General features: G+C 42.2%; 1 protein-coding gene and 1 non-coding gene across 6 annotated transcripts in view; one reads left to right on the forward strand and one right to left on the reverse strand.

Annotated features, from left to right (window-relative positions):
- Positions 1-19,075, reverse strand: part of atp8b4 (ATPase phospholipid transporting 8B4) — a 232,260-nt gene that overhangs the window by 148,818 nt on the left and 64,367 nt on the right. The gene's annotated exons all lie outside the window — the stretch shown is intronic.
- Positions 17,419-17,525, forward strand: LOC138750052 (U6 spliceosomal RNA). The gene has a single exon (XR_011349042.1). It is a non-coding gene; the product is annotated as a U6 spliceosomal RNA (small nuclear RNA).

Consider the following 19,075-nt stretch of genomic DNA (forward strand, 5'->3'; position numbering starts at 1 on the left):
GGCACATTATTCATTAACTGCCAAAGATTTTATGAAAATACAGTGGAATTCCCTGAGGAGATGCTCCTCACCACTGGCAGAGATGCCACAGCAAGAAACATGAAACTCAAGACTTATACAAGACCAGCCATTGTAACTTGACCGAAATCAGAATAAGATTATTGTCGTGAACATGTCACAGAATATGTTGTTTTGCAGCGACATTACAGTGTAAATATTGCTATAAATTACTGTACATTTCAAAACTAAATAAATAGTGTAAGAAAATAAGGAGAAAGTGAGGTAGTGTCTGAGGTTCATCCAGGCGTACCTGGCAAGGTACTGAAAATCTGCACCAACCATCTAGCTGGAGTGTTCAGAGACCTTTTCAACCTCTTATTGCTTCAGTCAGAGGTTCCCACCTGCTTTAAAAGGGCATCAATCATCCTGGTTCCCAAGAAGAGTAGTGTTATCTCAGCCTGTGACATCACAGGCACCAGAAATCACCCCATCGAGGACATTTCTACAAGAGGCGGTGTCTTTAAAAAAAAAGCAACATCTCTCCTCAAGGATCCCCACCACCCAGGCCATGCCCTCTTCACTCTGCTACCATCGGGAAAAAGGTACAGGATCCTAAAGACAAGCCCTCAGCAGCATAACGACAGCTTCTTCCCCGCTGCCAGCAAATTCCTGAATAATCAAGACACTGCCTGACTTTTTGTGCACTATTTTTAAAAACTTTTTTGTTGTAAGGTGGTTTACATGAATGTTTGCGCTATGACGCTGCCGCAAAACACCGAACTTTGTGACTTGTTCATGACAATAAATTCTGATTCTGGTTCATTGTCCATTCAGGAATCTGATGGCGGAGAGGAAGAAGCTGCCCTTGTGCCGCTGAGGGCTTGCCTTCAGGCTCCTGATGGTAGCAGTGTGAAGAGGGCATGGCCTGGGTGGTGAGGGTTCTTGAGGATAGAGGCTACTTTCTTTAGACACTTGCAGGTGTCCTCAATGGAGTGAAGACTGAGGATTGTGATGTTGTTTGCTGAATTAACAACTCTCTGGAATTTTATTCCTATCCTGTGAATTGGCATCTCTATATAAGACAATGATGCAACCAGTCAGAAGTACACCTGTAGAAATTTTCGAGATCTTTGGTGACATAACGAATCTCCTAAAATTCCTCACAAAGTATAGCCACTGCCAAGCCTTCTTCGTGAATCCATTGACATGGAGGCCACAGGACAGATCCTCAGTGAATTTGAAGGTCTTAACCTTCTCCGCTCCTAACCCCTCGATGAGGATTGGTTCACATTCTCTTGATTTCCTCCTGGCTTCAGAGCGTCTGCTGTCTTCCAACTTAGATAAGTTTCCTCTTCCCTTATACCAACATGAAGGATCATGTTTCCTTGCAATGTACTTATCTACTCCGGCTTCCAGTTTATAATTTTTAAACCTTGATGTGTCTGTGCCTCCCTCTACTAGCTCCCCTCCAAACTTACAAACTTAGGAATAATTCTGCTTTCCCAATCCTGGCCTTCCATTGCCCCTTAAAATGGATTTGATAAGGGTGGATCAGCAAATGTAGTTATTTGGATTTTTAAAAGGCATTCAACGAGTCCCTCAGAAGTAATGCCACCTAAATCCATGGTTTGTGGGTTTCAGGATTGCAAGCAATGTCAAAGTGAGCTCAACTTTAATTTAAGAAATAATTTGGAGATACAGCACGGTAACAGGCCCTTCTTGCCCATGAGTTTGTGCTGCCAAAATGAACCTACAAACTCCAAAGGTGGGAGGAAACTAGAGCACCTTGGAATGTACAGTTGCATTTCCCTACCTAAAAGAAGCAGAACATCTTCAGCTACCTGCTTCTCCACAGAAGCTGAATGAAAAGATGGCAGCTATTGTGTATAAAGAAGCTACAGACCAGCGACATATAAAAATGGCCATGGAAATAAGGGAAAACATGGAATAGTAGGGCACTCAGCATTTCTGTGTATCTGGCCCGATAGAGCCTTCAGCTGTGAGGGACTGAAAGTCCATAGTGAGGTGCATCAATATCTACCAGCTTCAAAAAGAACATCACCAACATAACCATATAACCATTTACAGAGCGGAAACAGGCCATGTTGGCCTTTCGAGTCCGCACCGGTTCACTTGTATATTTTCTTGCCGGTCATCCTTCTTGTCATATCTTCCTTCAGCATTTAAAAGTGATTATTGTCTTTAGGATTCCACACTTTCTTCTCACCAACCACTGCCCTTCTTATGACCCTTTCCCATGCAACCACTAGGAATGCCACATCTTTGGTTTTACTTTTTAACTTCCTCCTCTCCATGGATACAAACATAGCTTTCTGGTGAACCAGCAACTCATTATACTTCTTCCTATCAAGTGTACTATGTTTGGTGTTCTCAGTGTAGTCGGCTGTGAAATGTAGAAATGAAGAGCACTTTATACAACTTTTGTGTTCAGTATTTAGGTGTGTGCCTGGAGCTCATTATACCAGCCAATTTAATTCTCCTTCCACTCTGATCTGGTTGTGGCTCAGCAGCTGAGGGACCCAAACAGGCTGCGGCAGGGCCAGTGCCACCATTAGGCAAATTGGGCAGCTGCCTAGGACACAGATCTCAGAGGCACACTGTCGAAAGAGAGCAAATTATGCCCCACACTTCAGGTTGGCCGAGGGGAGGGTTCGGAGTCGGGCGTCGGGAGCTCCAGTCGCTGGAGCTGGGAACTTCCGACGCCCAACGAACCCTCCCCTTGGCCTACACCAGAGCTCCCAATGCCCAAGTTCCCAATTCCCATGGGAATCCAGTGTGCATGTCCGATAGTAGGCCGAGGGGAGGGTTTGGAGTTGGCGTTAGGAGCTCCAGTGTGCGCCTATAGGCTGACTGCTGAGGAGAGTCTTATGTAAGCCTAAATGTGTATTTGGCTGTTTGAATAAGTGAGGTACTTACATTTATTGTTCCAATAATTCTAACATCGGTCCATGACTTGCCCCTTTTTAGAAGATCATAATTCATGAGAAGAGGAACCAAGCAGATTTGAGACCAAGAGTAACTCATTTAGGAAAGCTCAGGACAGGTACTAGCTGTTTCTAATAACAGAACAACTATCAATATTCATAGATGAGAAACAAAAATATATGTTCTTTAAAGAAATCAACTCAGCAATTACCACATGCTATTTTTTGATGTTATATTAATGATTTTGTTTATCCTAGTTGTCAAGGTTTCATAAAACACGAGAACTTCAAAGGACAGACTGACAGAAAAGCATTCTTGAATTTCTATGTGTAAAGCCGTGCTGAAATGATATAGTTCCATTTTGCTCAGGGTTCTCTATCAGTGTATTGCAAGTTCTCAGTTGTTATTGCTGTGTAATGTGGAGATACTCTCCTTCCAGACAGTTCTTAGAGACATGTCATCAACTTGATTATTGCTATAGTCGATGCCGTCTCACAGTGGTACAATTAATAGAGCAGCTCCCTCAACTCCAGCGATCTGGCTTCTGCCCTGAACTCTGGCCCTGTCTGTGTGCAGTTCGCATGTTTTCTCCGTGACCACGTGAGCTTCTTCCGGATGCTTCAATTTCCTCTCAAATCTCAAAGATGTGGGCAGGTAGATTATTGGCCATTGCTGCAGTGCGTAAGTGAGTTGTAGAATCTGGGAGGAAATTATAGAAATGTGGGAAAATAAAAAAAAGGGAATAGCAAAGATTTTAAAAAATGACTACAGGAAAATCAGAGCAAACTAGATGGGCCAAAGGGGCATTTCATACTGTATCATTCTTGTGGAAAAAAGAATGGACACTTGTGTCCATAGACTTAAAGGTGCGTGAAGTAAAAGATTTTAATGTTGTGTTGCCCTTGGCAGAGGATGCATTCTACCAAGTGCCCTTTCATTCAAAATGATTTGCGTGCCAAAATATTTTCTTTTGTATTTGAGAAAGAAAGATTATTACTTATTCTTGCAATTTAAAATAAATTTAGCAGATTCAGGTTTTGTGCTTTTCATTTGGTTTTGCAAAATCGAAGTTGACAATTTTTTGGGGGGGGGGGGGTTGGGTGGATGCATGCAAGCAAGTAGTTGGCCTTGCTTAGGGTGCAAAATAGTCTGGCACCAGCCCTGGACTGCAGGCTACTGGGGACTGGCTCTTGGGAACTTATTGTTAGGGGTGGGGGGCAGTGCTCATGCCGACTCATTATTTGCTTTACAGCAGATAAAAGTTGATGTAAATGATGAATATTACATTTTTATGTATTATTACATGAGAATAATAAAGGAGCCATGAACTTCCTGGATTGTGATGAAAAGTCCCAACAGAAGCTTGATAAAGAGAACATCATCTTCCAAAATGGTCACTTTACAGAATTCCAGAATCAAATAAGTTCAGGTAACTCACTTTCTTTGTCTGTATCAGAAATTGTCATTTTTGGACTGTCATTTTTCGTGATATTCACTCAGTTTTAAACACTCCCCATTAGCATCGCCTGACCACATCTTCCAATTTTACATTTCGCACCTGGTTACCTTCCCTTCTCTGTATTCACACTCTAACCACCATTTTTGTTCCTTTTTTTCCCCCCCCACTCTCTCTCTCTCTCTCACCCTGTTAACCCATTAACAAGATAACATCTTTCCTTTCCCACCCCCAAGCTGCTCAGCAACTTAAAAAGTCAGACAAAGGGGCTTCAATCTAAAACTTTTTTTCCCCCCTGACACCATTGATGCATTTTTAGCAAGATGTTGTTCAAAAGGACTTTGGTAAATCATGCAAAGTTAATTTGGCAAAACATCAGTAAACAAAATAGCATTCCAGCTTTATTATAAGGGAATATGACTTTCTGGTTGATAATCTTTCATCCATCTGAAATGTTAACTATGCTTCTCTTTTTGTTTTTACTTCAGACTACAGGATTTGCTTTACATATGTAAAGCAACCTTGCACTCAATCTCACTAAAACTAAGGAGCTTACTGTTGACTTCAAGAGGAGAAAACAAGAGTGATCATTGGGGAATCGGAGGTGGAGAGGGTGAGCAAATTTAAGTTCTTGAAAGTCACTAGCTCGGAGGATCTTTCCTGGATCCAACACACCAATTTCATTGTGAAGAAAGCACATCAGCGCTTCTACTTTCTCAGGAGTTTGCGGAGGCCTGGTATGACATCAGAAACCCCAGCAAATTTCCACAGATGTGTAGTGGAAAGTGGGCTGATCGGCTGCATCACGGTCTGTTATACGGACACCAATGCCCCTGAGTATAAAGCCCTCCTAAAGATAGTTGACACAGCCCAGGGCATCACAGGAAAAACCTTCCCCACAATCAAGAACATATACTGAGAACACTGCTGTTAGAGAGCAGCAGCCATCATCAAAGATCCACACCACCTAGCACACGTTCTGTTCTCGCTGCCGCCATCAGGAAAGCGGTGTAGGTGCCACAAGACTCACACCACCAGGTGCAGGAACAGCTGCAACCCCTCCACCATCAACAACAAACTCAATCAGGGACTCATTTAAGGACTCTTAATTGTGCATTTTATTGATTTTTTTTCTCTCTGTATTGCACAGTCAGTTTGCTAATATTCGTTATCGGTTTACAGTTCTTTATTTGTTGAGATGTGCATGTTGTGTAGTTTTTTTTGCACAACTATTGAGTCATAATTTTGCCTCGCCTGCAGGAATAAGAATATCAAGGTTGTATGTGATGTCATGTATGTTCTCTGACAATAAATCTGAAATCTCAATCTGAACGTGTTTTTCAATGTGTAAATAAGCTCAACAGGTCTAATGCTGTGTTCTTTCTGTACAGTTCCAATAGCCTGAAGGAAGGATTTATGTACAGTCTGGTCAATTCTGTGGAATGAGTGCACTTTCCTTTAAAGAGAGAACAGATCTGTACTTGGGTATAGGAGAATGAAAGATAAAATTTTTATCTGGTCCTGGTTTAATGGGGTTCAGAAGGATCTTTCTCCTATCTGTGGAGGGAAGAGGTAGAAGTCACAGACATTGAGTAAGTGGCCGGCCATTTGAGTCTGTGATCAGCAGAACATCTGGCAAAGCATGACAGATTTTGGCACCTAAAGGGAATGAACTGATCAGTGGACAATGCATGAAGCTGGATTGGAGGAAGTTCAACCCTGATATTACTTAACAGCACAGCAAACTTGATGGACCAAACTGCATATTCTTGCTCCAATTTTTGCAGATGACTTTGCTCCAAAGTTTTACATGCAAGACACTGAAAATGTATTTCAAAGATCATTCGTTTGGAGGTGATTAAAAGCTGAAAAACTTTTGCCTTAAAATATAAAGGCGATAAAACACGTAGCTTTCATGGATGTAGATCAAAAATGTGCATAATAGAGGCTTGTCAAATGGTCAGACATATTATTCCACATAAAATCAACAAAGTTAATTTTGAATGCAAAGCAGTGGAAGAAGCATACAGCATGACCAAGAACATGTTGACTTCATGAATACATCCATTACCAATTTAAAATAAAATTGCAACACAAGCACCACGTCCCACTCAAAAAACACAATGTTTGTTTTCCTACCCTGGTTAACCAGCATGTGATGAACCAGATTCCCCATTTTAATGCATTAGTAAATATTTATCACATTTTTCTAATGAGGCATTGCTGTGCCAGTTGATCTTGGTCTTCCAAAATTGTAGGCCCTGGTACTTCTGTAGTTTTCTGACCCGCGGTTAAAGGAAACCTGCTGCTGTTTAAAGTTCATGTTCTCAAATAATTCTGAAGTGATTAACATTTATACAAGTCCAAAGATGGAACACTATTGGAGAAACTGTTCAAGACCCAGTGTGGCCGAAATGAATGTTCAACTGAAGTAAATAATTAATTTGTTCAACATTTTCTTTGCAAGGGAATGTTTTTTTTCTATGAAACAAAATGAGGCTGTAAGTCAATAATTTATTGCCCTATTAAGTTTACTCCTGAAATATATGAAGGCTTCTTTGATAACAAATATTCCCCTTTTCCTGCATAGGTGCTTCAAGTCCTTCCCTTTACAAGAGGGAGCAATGGACAATAGTTTCTTTGCTTTCTCATTCCTCTATGAAGTCAATGGACTGGAGTATGCTGCACAATACCATTGGCTAGCAGGAAAAAGATGCAAGTAATTTATTGCAACAGTAACAACTTTAAATCATAGGCTGCATCAGGACCTGATTGTTTTTTTTTAAACATAGATCTTAGAACACAATCACAGCAAGGCCTGGGATGATTGACCAAAAGTATTTGAAGGGCTAATTTTGAAGAGGATTGAAAGTGCACTGATAGGTATCATCACCAGATATGGAAGAGGGAGAAGGTACTTCTATGGGGTGCAATAAGATGCCAAAGGAAGTCAGAAGAGAGAAGTAACTTTTTGGCAGGGAACTTTCTGGCTGAATGATTGAATGAATGGCTCATACCAACTCTCCAAGACTTTGCTATATAATAAACTATTTATTATTTTTATATATATATATGTAGATAGTTTTCTGGATACATGTTGCTTGTCTGTATGCATGTGCTCTATGTTTAGTTCTGTGTTTGCATGTTTTTGCACCAAAGATAGGAGAACGCTGTTTTGTCGGGTTGTCCTTGTACAATGAGATGATAAGAAACTTGAACTTCAGATTCAGATGAAAGAGTGGAGTTGGCATCGAGATGACAATGACAGATACTTTCAAAATGAAGTAATAAATATTGCCACGGAGGCCAGATCAGAATGAAGATTTTGATATGGCATAGTTCAACGTCGATCAAATTAATTGCATCATCAAGATGAGCCCAGGCTCAAACGAGTTGTGCAAACTTGTGTTCATCTTAAAAGCAGAAGTATAGCAGGGAAGTGGCTCTCCGACAACACTTGAAGAGCATGGTCAAAGTTGGTGTTCCAGGTTCTTCGTCCTTGTGTCAAACAGAGAGATGGAGTTAAGGGTTGTGTCAGAAGGTAAAGCTGATAATCATCAACGTGGGTAGGGGTTAAACTTCTGAAGTAATGGGAATTTATCAGCAAGACAGACATTATGATAGAGCTGAAAGAAATGAACATGGTAATCCGAGATGGGTAGGATTTCTAATCACCATGGAGCCCAGCATGTTGGAGGACCGTAAAGAAAAGAAGGACAATCTAAATGGTCAATTACATCATGCCTCCAGATTGAAAATATTGAGGACTAGAGCAACATGGTTGCAATAACATCCAATATTGTTGTGCCATCAACCAGAGTAGTCCCAGTTGCAGCCACAGTGAAAGGCAGACAAATGGGAATTCAACAAAGTCTTGAGAATGATCATTGAATTCCAAATTCAGGAAATACCTAGACTAACCTCTTCCCTTTTTTAAAAAAAGGGTAGGTGTTTCTATCCCTTTGATCCCATCTACCCTAAGGTCTGTCTTATTGTCATAATGTCAAATTCTGCAGTGTCTTTAATATAAAAAAGGACAATAAATGCACATTTTTTCCTCCATATGAAACCAGCAAAGAACACATTACACATTTAATAATACCGTTTTAAGTTCTGGACTCAGATGTCTGAGTCAGAAGGTCTATTGTTTAAATGTCTTCTCTGTAATTCTCTAACCTAAACATGCTTTATTTGGGCAAGGAATTTCAGCTTTTCAACTTGAGCAGTGGAAACAATAATTTGTTGAAAAAATATTGTCACGCATCTTGATGGATTAAAGAAATGATTTGCATTTACTGTATATAGAACCATTCAGATTCATAAAATTGAAAAGCACATCATAGCTAATAAAATGCTTTTGAAGGTTCTGTTGTAATGCCCAGAGCTACTACAAGTATAGCTAAACTGTATGCAACAAATTGTAGCATCCCCCCCTCCCCCACGTCCACGTGGTCAAGTCTTCTTTAAATCGCTCCTGGGCCCACTGCTGGTAACTCCCATGGTGTTAAAATGATCCATGCGAAGTCTTTTGAAATCTCCCGTGATGTTAAATGTCTGTGATTCCTGCAAAATTTAAATGATGCATTCACTGGCTGTTTTAAACTCTCGCCATGCTTAACTTGCCTGAGCGTTGGCTGTTTAAAGATACCACGGTCCAACAGAGACTGCCATTTCTGTCAATTACGAGGTCACATCCTTATTCACGGGTTAAGTTTGATTTTATAGCTCTGGGGTTGAGTTTTAATAGTTTTGAATGATAATTCCCATCAGAGCTGCATGCTCTGTATGTAAGGTGCCATTTTGGCTGACGTACAAGCCTCGATGAACTCTGAGCCAGATTACAACATCAGAGAGACATCAGGGAGTGCTTTGTGTTGTGCTTTACAGAAACATAGTTAAACGGGGACAGTATAGACGCAGCACAACAGCCCGTGGGCTACAACTTCCACTGGAAATCAGGAAATCTAGGGGAGATGGTATTTGTGTAATCATCAATTCATTGTGGTGCACAAACATGACAGTTATGTCCCAGACCTGTTCCCCCAATCTGGAACATCTAGCAATCAAGTGCTGCCCATTTGACCAGCCAAGGGAATTCACTGCCATCATCCTGGTTGCAATGTACATTCCAACCCAAGCTAACATCAGGCTGGCACTGGAAGGACTGAGATTAGTAGCCACAAAACAACTCATCCGGATGCCTTCCTGATCATTGCAGGGGACTTCAATCAGGCCAACCTGAAGAAGACTCTAACAAGCTATCACCAACATGTCACATGCAAGCCAACACACTCAACCACACTCATCATGAAGAACGCATACCTGCACTTTGGCAAGTCTGATCACATGGCTGTACTTCTACTCCCGGCATACAAGAAGAGACTGAAGACCACAGCACCAGTAGTGAAGAGAGCAAAAGTATGGTTGAGGGAGGTGGAGAAGCTTCTGCAGGTCTGCTTTGACTCAGTGGACTGGATCATAATCAAAAACTCAACCTCAAACTTGAAAGAAAATTTCCACGTGTCAGTGTCCGGCGTGCGCAAGCGTGTGTCTACATGCACATACCACGTGTTCCCCAATCAGAGGATTCACAACCTTTGGGTTCCCTTGAGGGAAGAGTTCAAGGGCATTTCAGGCCAGGGATCCAGATCTCTACCAGAAGTCCAGGTACGACCTGCAGAAGGCCATCTCTGAAGCAAAATGGCAATTTTGGAGGAAGCTAGAGATAGAGACAAAGACATGCCAACTATGGCAAGGAGTGCAGGCCTACAAAGCGAGGGCGAAAACCATAGATAGTTGCGATGCTTCATTACCCGGAGCTGAATATTGTCTATTCCCATTTTGAGAATAACACCCCACCCCTCTCCCCAGCAGTGCCTACTAGAATCACAGGCTGAGGATCCTGTGATATCTGTCTCTGAGGCCGACATCAGATCATCAATCAAGAAGGTGAACCCTCGCAAGGCCCCGATGGTGTAGCTGGTAGGGTACTGAAAATCTGTGCCAACCAACTAGCCGGAGTGTTCAGACAATTTCAACCTTTCATTGCTGCAAGCCAGAGGTTCCCACCTGGTACAAAAGGCCATCAATTATCCCGGTACCCAAAGAAGAGTAGTGTGAGCTACCTCTAACTATTGCGATGAAATGCTTTGAGAGGTTGGTCATGGCCAGAATTAACACATACCTGAGCAAAGGTCTCGATACACTGCAATTTGCTCATCGTCGCAATCGCTCCACAGCAGGCGCAATATCGCTGGCTCTCCACTCAACTCTAGATCACCTCAAAACTCATACGTGCAGGTGCTCCAGTTTCCTCTCACCCTTCAAAACATATCAGGGTTTGTAGGTCAATTGAGTGTAATTAGGCAGCAAGGTGTGGGCTAAAAGGACCACATATCTGAATGTAATTGCTTTATAGTAGGCCTAATTTTAAGTGGGGGAAGAATTTCGGACCAAGAGCCTGCTTTGGATCTGGAACGAACTGCCTGAGTGGATGGTAGAGGCTTATACTCTCATCACATGGAATAAGTTCCTAGACAAGCACTTAAATCACCATTGTAATAGATCAGGTGATGTTAAAGGAACTGGTTTCTGTGCTATATCTCAATGACAAAGGAGATGAATAAGAAAGATCTCTAGTCCTTTTGAAGCATTTTCATTTTAACATATACAACCGAAAAGATTTTGTGATATACAGTTCAGAGGATTAATACAAAGCTCAGTTTTTCCCCCAAAGAAAACCAAGTCTTGTGATTCTATTCATTTAAAAGTTTGCATTTGTTTGTGACTGTAAAATATCCTCTGGCTTCTGAACTGTTTCCATACAGTGGCAAATCAATATGTCAAAAAAGATGGTAACCAAGTGGGGAGAAAGACTTCTAAAACTCATTTAATGGACTCACCTTGTGGCTATAAGCCTCAATTATAGTCCGTGGCAAATTACAACAGTATTTTAATACCTTCTCTTCCATTTACTGTTAATGTTGAAACTAAAACCCTCGAAAACAGGAAATAATATTAAAGGAAAGTTCACATTCAAATCAAAATCTAATTTCCCAGAAAAATAATGAGATTTAAAACCTGGTTTCTCAAAAGCTTCTAAAATAAATGACTGTTTTAATTCTGAATGAAATGCCATATCTGATTTTGAAGGAATAAAAATCTTCTGCGACACTTTTTTGGGAAGTGAGGTCAAAGTTGAATGAAGCCAAGGTTATGGAAAGCACAAGAGATCAAAAGACCAAGAAGCTGTTGAAAACATCTCAAGTGCAGCCGAGTCAGGATCTCCGACCAGAAACAGACCAATGACCAGCAATAGTCAATCAATTCAACGACAAGATGCGGCAATTTCTGAGCTGCTCTTCATTCCGAGTAAAACGTAAAATGTTCTAAATCTAAACTCCAGCTGTACATTGAAGGAAGTTTTGACTTCCACAGAGGATAAAACTGGGTTGTAATCAACTATCTCTTTTAAGCATCAAAGTGCTACTGATTCTCCATTATTTCTTGTTTACATCAAGGGCACGTAGGCCATTATTATTTTGTTGATGGCGATCTCTTCAGATGCTTCATAGATACCATCAAAGTGCCGGCCTTCAGCCAATTACATTCACCAAGTGATAATGAGCTGGACTCTGGTCAAATGGAATCTGCACATCAGAGAGAAATGGGAAAAGCATCTGATATTGACCAACTGATAAATTCAATCCAGGCAATTACAATCATTACCGACTTATCATTTGTCTGCTCACTGATCCTCAGTCTGGATCCCAGAAGGATGTCCAAGCTCTTATTGCAGGGTTCAGATTTCAGATTTATTGTCAGAGCACATACATGACATCACATACAACCCTGAGATTTTTTTCCAGTGGGTGAGGGAGAAATAAAATCAAAACCATCCCAAAGTAAAAATGCTCATGTCCATGCTTTAGTTTGTTGTTGAGGAGTCTGATGGTGGAGGGGTAGCAACTGTTCCTGAACCTGGTGGTGCAAGTCTTGTGGCACCAGTACTTCTTTCCTGATGAACAGAGCGTGTGCTGGGTGGTGTGGATCCTCGATAATTGCTGCTGTTCTCCAATGGCAGCGTTCCCTGTCGATGTTCTCAGTGGTGGGGAGGGTTTTGCCTGTGACATCCTGGGCTGTGTCCATTACCTTTTTTCAGGGATTTCTGCTTAGGGGTATTGGTGTCCCCATACCAGACTGTGATTTCACCACACATCTGTAGAAATTTGCCACGGTTTCCAATGTCATACCAAACTTATACAAACTCCTGGTTTGGTTCAAACATACACAAAAGAGCTCAATTCCAGAGTTATGGCAAAATGAAAATATCCGCCCTCGACATCGGGTTAGAATTTGACTGAATGTTGAATCAAAGCATCTTCATAAACTGAAGCTAATTTTCCACTAGCTGAAGCCAAACAAAGGGAAATTATTGTGTTTGTTAGAGGACAACAAATGGAGTTCCAGGCATTTCTGTGGTACTTCCAAGTTCAAATTTATTGTCAGAATACATATATGACATCACATGCAACCCTGAGATTCTTTATCCAGCGGGCCAGGCAGAATTTCTACTTATCGGTAACTATAAACTATAGTCAAAAAAAGAGATACATATACCAAAGAGAGAAATGTAAACAAAGAAATAAATGTAAAAACTAACTGCAACTCAGAAAAAATAACTAGTAATAAATGATGTGCAAAGTAAGGGTCTTTAAATTAGCCTCTGATTGAGTGTTGTTGAGGAGTCCGACGGCAGATGGGAAGCAACTGTTCCTGAACCTGGTGGTATGAGCCTTGTGGCAGCTATACCCCTTTCCTGGCAAGAGTGTGAACAGGGCATGTCCTGGCTGGTGTGGACCCTTGATCATTCCTGCTGCTCTCCTGCAACACCATTCCATGTAAATTTTATCAATGGTGGGAAGAGTTTTGCCTGTGATATACTGGGCTGTGTAAACTACCTTCTGTTGGGCTTCTGGCTGAGAGCCCATACCAAGCCGTGATGTAGCCGGTCAGCATACTTTCCATTAAACATCTGTAGAAGTTTGCCAAGGTTCCTGATGTCATACTGAACCTCCACAAACACCTGACAAAGTAGAGGCACTGATGTGGTTCTTGATGATATCGACACGTTGGGTTCAGGAAAGGTCCTCTGAGATAGAGACTCCCAAGAACTCACATTTGCACCATCAATAATCACAAAAGACTAAAGTTGTGAAACTGATAGGCTTTTATTAACTGGAGACTGGAACAGCCGTCAATCTCATTGACTGATCAAGGCAGAGTGAAATGGGGACCATGCAAAGGGCTATGGGCAGCATCAGTCTCAGGAGGCGGGTCCAGCCAGCAGCAGCCAATCATAACTTAACAGTGGTTTACCACATTTACCCACAACACCTCTGGTCCACCAATGATCACTGGACCATACACCTATGTTTTTCCCTTCTTGACGTCAACCATCAGCTCCTTGCTTTTAGTGACATTGAGTGCGAGGTTGTTATTGGTGCACTATTCAGCCAAGTTTTCAATTTCCCTTCTGTATGCTGTCTCATCATGTTAAAAAAATATATAAACACAGCCCACTATGATGGTATCATAAGTAAATTTGGAAATGGTGTCATCACACCAAGCCCCACAGTCAAAGGGGTAAAGTGAGCGACTATGTAACGTAGCAGTTAGCACGATCCTATTTCAGAGCCAGCGACCCAGATTCAAATCCAGCATGGTATGTAAGGAGCTTGCACGGGTTTTCCCCAAGTGCTTCGCATTTGTCATGTCGTGGTAATGACATTAAAGAAAATGACGGCGCTGGTGCAGACCCACGGAGAGCAGGAGCAGATACACAACCACCCCCACCCCCCATGGGGTCCAACCGTCTGGTACAAATGCTGTCAGCTCTGTACAGGCTTTAAACTGGCTGTTTATGGAGCCAATGGTCATTTATTTTAAAATACTGCAAATGTGGGCTCTGGGTCCAAGATGGCGGCGTCTATGGTTGGCAGCAGCCTCAAGGGGTTGCAGACTTGAAGGAAGCAGAGGACTGGTGGAGGGCACCAGAAAACATGGAATCCATCCCCCATTTCAGAAGGAGAAGCAGAGGAAATAACAAAAGGAACGGTGACCGTGGTGGCAGACCAGCGAGGGGTTCTGTGGCTGTAGAACACACAGGCAGCGGGTGACTCAAGGTGAGGAACCCATGCGGGCTGCGAGCTGCGAGCTCATTGGCAGTTGCAGTCAAGGGAGTCTCACCAGACTGTGCTCTGCTGGAGACCGGCTGAAAGGATTCCAGGTATCGGAACTGAGATGCAAGTTGCTGTCAAGGACACTGAAGGTTTCCTGATCTTGTCAGTGGTTTGGATTTAGAGCTTGGGTTGCTGATGGTTTCGACTGGAGGCTATGTGGCTGCGGGAGGCCCAGAGACAAATCCATGAACACTCAATTACCCTAGGGTAACTCTCTTTTGCTTCTTTTTCACTGACTTTAAGGGGAGCCGGGCAATTTCTGTTGACGGCACATCTTATGGTAGATGAAAGTAAATAGTGTGTAATATTACTTTTCCTGTTTTATTACATGACAATAAAAGAATCATGAATCTCGAATCGATGTTGAGAGGGAGTGAAACCAGTCTTACTTTGAAACTGGAATGTGCATGAGGGATCGTGGCAAGCATGAGAGTTGGTTGGGCTGCATTGAAGCTTCCTTCAGGGATCTCAGCAGAGTACTCCCCGACTTGCGACCTATGCGACTTAACGTCCACGTGCAAGTATGACTGAAAATTTGTTTATTTTTTAAAAATATAAAATTTACGCAGTTTATATTTGACAAACTATAACAGGGATACAGGGCATGCAAGAGCCAAAATGTGTGTACTTACCTTGTTAGTCAATGTCCCAGGGTCCATAGGCTGGTCGCAGCCATCTTGATTTCTGTGCACGTGCGCAAGCCTTCAGTTGGCGCATGTGCGGTTCACATATTGGAATTCAGTTGCCGCATGCGTGAGAGTTAAGGGCACGAATTCAATATCGTTAGGGCACTTAACTCTCACACCAATCAAAGTCCAATATGCAAACCCACCTTGAATGCACCAACCGAAGACTCACCCATGCGCACGGGGATCAAAACGGCCACGTCCACGCTGCAGACCTGGGACACTGACTATCGAGGTAATACACAATTCCGACAAATGTCCATTCCAAGATACAACCGATCCTTCCATCTGAATTATGGTGGTAAGTTGGGGAGTACCTGTACTCAAAGATACTGGAGAAACTAAGCAAGTCAATGAGCATCTATAGGAAGCAAAGGGTCACCAGCGTTTCGGGCTGTTTCACTTCAATTATCAGAGTGGACCAGTTTGTCAAGAGATTAAAGAATATCCTGGGCCTTGGGGATGTTGGCAAGTCTGGTGCACTGCAGGTTAAGCAAGACAGCTGAAAGATAATAAAAATACTTCTTTGTTCAAGTGAACCGGTGTGGACTTGAAGGGCCAACATGGCCTGTTTCCATGGCGTAAACAGTTATATGGTTATATTAAAGGACAGGGATTACTGTCCAGCACTGTATTAGAAAGAACTGATTGTCCTCAGGGTGCTCAACAATGGTCATAGCAAGAACAACATGGCCCGAGTTATCGGACACTACACTGCTCTGAAATGATGTTTGGGTGGGGTGTGTTGTCACTCAGCAGTTAACAATTGTGGAAATCACATCTGGCCAGAAGGGTTCAAACGTCTCAGGTGGTACAAAACAAACTAGACATCGGTGTTATCACATCTCAGTCTCAGCAACAAAAACCTTTCAACTGCATATTACTTAAAAAGACCACTGTGCGTTTGACTTTCTAGATGCATCTGTTCAATATAAAGCATATCCAAGAGACAGTGGAAGTACGTTAAGGTCAGAATGTTGAGAGGCAGATAAGGAATGAAATTGCCATTTTAAAAATGGCCCTTATTACCTTGACCTTTTTCGAAATGGCAACATCGCATTTCAAAACAGAAACTTGGCTACTAATCATTTCCAGGTGAAGGATATTTTGAGAAGGGCCATTCAAATTCATCAAGTTGTGGAGTGTTGCAGTTATAAAATTATTCCCAGCTGTTCCACATCTACATGTTGCCTGGGATTACAGATTTGACTGCAAAATGTTGCTGTATATCAATCACTTCAGAAAACTCCTGAAACATGAATCTTGGCAATTCTTAAACTATCTAAACAATTGTGAAATGATTTAAAAAAATACAGTAATTACTTTATCTTTGCTGGACAAATAATCATGAATCTGAATTGGATCCAAAACATCTAATATAAATGGACTTACTTCCAGATGTAGACTAAATATGAAATAGGCATTTTAAAAGTCAGCGAAACATTGGAAAACTGAATGTGTTTGTCGTGTAGCGGAAAGCTCGGTAATATCGTCAGACTGTTGGAAGTCACTTCAGTGTTAAAGTTTGTGTAGGGGCTCTGCCGATTTAGAAATTTTAAAATAGACAAAATCATTCATGTCAAGCAAAGATTATCAGTGTGATGTGAATGCTCATCAATGATTAGTTCACAGTTAGTTGGCACCACCAAGGCATGTTGAACTTGAAATGTTCCACTATCAAGATCTTCTTTGGCTTGGCTTCGCGGACGAAGATTTATGGAGGGGTAAAAGTCCACGTCAGCTGCAGGCTCGTTAGTGGCTGACAAGTCCGACGCGGGACAGGCAGACACGGTTGCAGGGGAAAATTGGTTGGTTGGGTTTTTCCTCCTTTGTCTTTTGTCAGTGAGGTGGGCTCTGCGGTCTTCTTCAAAGGAGGTTGCTGCCCGCTGAACTGTGAGGCGCCAAGATGCACGGTTTGAGGCGATATAACCAATGTAATCACCTGTTCAGTAAATTCTACACGATCTGCAAAACTATTAAATACACAAAACCAAGAAAATGAGACTACCATTCTTGAGAGCATATACTGAAATAAAATTGGGAGGAACGCAATTCATCACTCGCTAACTTGCTTTTGCTAACTTTCAATGTGCTCGCTTCGGCAGCACATATACTAAAATTGGAACGATACAGAGAAGATTAGCATGGCCCCTGCGCAAGGATGACACGCAAATTCGTGAAGCGTTCCATATTTTTTTTAATCCTGCAGCTGACGTGGACATTTACCCCTCCATAAATCTTCGTCCGCGAAGCCAAGCCAAAGAACTTGCTTTTCAAGCGGCAATTCAGTTTCAAACATGCAGTGAGTACATGAAATCAGGACTGGAACAGGGGGTTTCATTGACAATGAAACTATTGGAGGACCGAAAGAGAGGGGGGAGACTCTTGGCAGTGGCACCCTGGTGGGGGCAGCAGTAAGGCACACTTTGCTCTTGGAGGCTGGTGGAGTGAAACACACAGGTAAGGCAGTCTCTGTCCATTTGGGGAGGGATAATAGGGCAAATGCAGAGGTGCAGGGTTAAGGATATCCTGAAATATGCCACTCCCGCACTGAAGTCTGTCCATGGTCTCATGCACTGCCAAACCAAGGGCACCTGTAAATTTGGAGTGGCAACACCTAATATTCTAACTGGATTGCATTAAGTTTCTGTGAGACTACTCCCCATTCTCCTTCTCTTCCCCATCTCTGTCCCCTTTCCTCCAGCCCTCCACCCCCTTCCCTCTCCACTCACAGAGCCATCCCCCTTCCCCCATTTGCTGGTGTGCCATCTCTCCCGATCCACCTATTACCTCCTGCCTGTGTGACTGTGCTCCTCACACTGCCTCCCACCCCCAATTTTATTCAGGCACCAGTCTTCATTTTGCTCCTACCTTGATTAAGGACTCAATCCCAAAACATCGGTTATGTATCTTTATCACTGCTGTGTAAAGGACTCTGGTGAGTTTCTCCAGCATTGTGGTTTTACATCAATCACTATGTCGACAGACTTTTGTGTTTTACTCCATAATGGAAATACAAATGTGGGAAGTGGCAATGTCTGAACTTGGGCAAAGGAGACAGAACTGGGAGAATGTATGGCGTTTTTACAGAAGGCAAAAACTAACATCAGTGTAATGAGTAGAGGCAAAAGAAAGAACTCAGGAGTAATGAGGTTGGCTCATGTAGCTTAGATTTGTCTTTTACATCAGCTTTAAAAAGGGATGACTTCCTGTTAATATGGGACTATTAATTGTGTCCCATGGCAATTATTACTTCTTGTTTATATGTTATTCATTCTTCATGTTCAGACAGGATGGTGTTCTCATTGTCAATAATTTCCAGCGAAGGTCAGAAGAGGCAGAGCTTGTTGGCACATGACCACCAGCCTCCACTTAACCTGATGGAACTGCTAAGTGTCAAGCTGATTCCATTTAACTGCATCATCTATTTAAAGCAGTGGGCAGTAGTTCAATCAAACATACACCTTTATACTCTCATTTAAAACCTTTGTTTTCCTCCTCAAACTGCGGCTCAGCCCTGAATGACTGTACCTCTAAAGTACCTCTAAAGTTATACTGAACTCCTGTATAAACTTAGATTTTTTTGGAACTCATGGTCACCTTTCAAAGGTTGTTTATACATTAACTAGGGCAGCAGGGTTTAGCACTGCAGTGCCAGCGATCCAGATTCTAATATGGCGCTATCTGTAAGGAGTTTATTCGTTCTCCCCATGTCTGTGTGGGTGTCTTCCGGGTGCTCCAGTTTC

The sequence above is a fragment of the Narcine bancroftii genome, chromosome 14 (assembly GCF_036971445.1).
Source record: "Narcine bancroftii isolate sNarBan1 chromosome 14, sNarBan1.hap1, whole genome shotgun sequence".
In the NCBI taxonomy this organism is placed as follows: domain Eukaryota; kingdom Metazoa; phylum Chordata; class Chondrichthyes; order Torpediniformes; family Narcinidae; genus Narcine; species Narcine bancroftii.